This window comes from Macrobrachium rosenbergii, chromosome 26, assembly GCF_040412425.1.
Source record: "Macrobrachium rosenbergii isolate ZJJX-2024 chromosome 26, ASM4041242v1, whole genome shotgun sequence".
In the NCBI taxonomy this organism is placed as follows: domain Eukaryota; kingdom Metazoa; phylum Arthropoda; class Malacostraca; order Decapoda; family Palaemonidae; genus Macrobrachium; species Macrobrachium rosenbergii.
In genome coordinates this window covers 47104797-47106044 of record NC_089766.1, presented here as the reverse complement: position 1 = coordinate 47106044, position 1248 = coordinate 47104797, and positions in this window count along the sequence as shown.

The window sequence follows — 1248 nt, the reverse complement described above, 5'->3', positions numbered from 1 at the left end:
AGGAGGAGGAGGAGGAGGAGGTAATGTAATTTAGAAAGGAAGATAGGTTGGCTTAAGGGGGTAGGGGTTATATGGGGAAGGAGGAAGGGTACTGCCCCAAGGGAGACTATCTGAAGGCTAGATAAAATATAGGTCTTAGAGAGAAGGCTTCTGGTGATTCTAGGGAAAAGGGGGAACAGGGGGAACAAGGAGAGGGAACAGGGAGGTGGGAACAAGGAAGGGGGAACAGGAGGGGGAACAAGGAGAGGGAACAGACATGAGGAAACAGGGAGGGGAACAAGGAGGGGGAAACAGGGATGGGGAAACAGTGAGGGGGGAACAGGGAGGGGAACAGATAAGGGGAACAAGGGGGAAACAGATACGGTAAGGGGAACAAAGAGGGGGGAACACGGAGGGGGGAACAGGGATAAACTTCAAAGTACAATATACTTCAGTACACCTAGCACACCCGTCCAGCAACTTGCTCCCTCAGACGGAACACTTCGATGGCTTAACCTAGCCTCCACTATCAAGCTTTGGAATTCTCTTCTCGCTCCCGTTTTTTATTAGGAAAACGTTATATACATATTTTTTAATCGACTGCACTGCCCTAGTCTACTGGTTGCTGCACTTGAATAAAATGATAAAGCGAATGTTTTCAAAGAAGAAAAGGAATAGATACGGCGAAATGGAAGAACACAATAACAGAAGAGTGCAGAGCTAATTATAAATAGGAATTGGGGAAATGAAGGAGAAATGAAAGGAAAAGGCAAGACAGAATAATAATAATAATAATAATAATAATAATAATAATAATAATAATAATAATAATCCATAGAGGAATTTGACGAATTTGGAGAATGGTTGTTTCAAATCATACTTCTGGCTACATGAGGGCTCTCTGGGTTGCCATCCCGTCGGCCTCTGCATTTCTACTGAAAGGAAACGTGACACATCGAATAAGGGAAGAGAAGATGAAGACAGAATGAGACAAGAGGATCACTTATTATTATTATTATTATTATTATTATTTCAGTAGATGAGAGCAATTCACATGGAACAAGTCCACCAAAGGGGCCATTGACTTGAAATCCAAGCTTCCAAAAATATTATTATTATTATTAATTATTAGTTATTATTATTATTATTATTATTATTATTATTATTATTATTATTATTATTATTATTATTATTATTCAGTAGGTGAACCTATTCACATGGAACAAGCCCACCAAAGGGGCCACTGACTTGAAATTCAGGTTTCCAAAG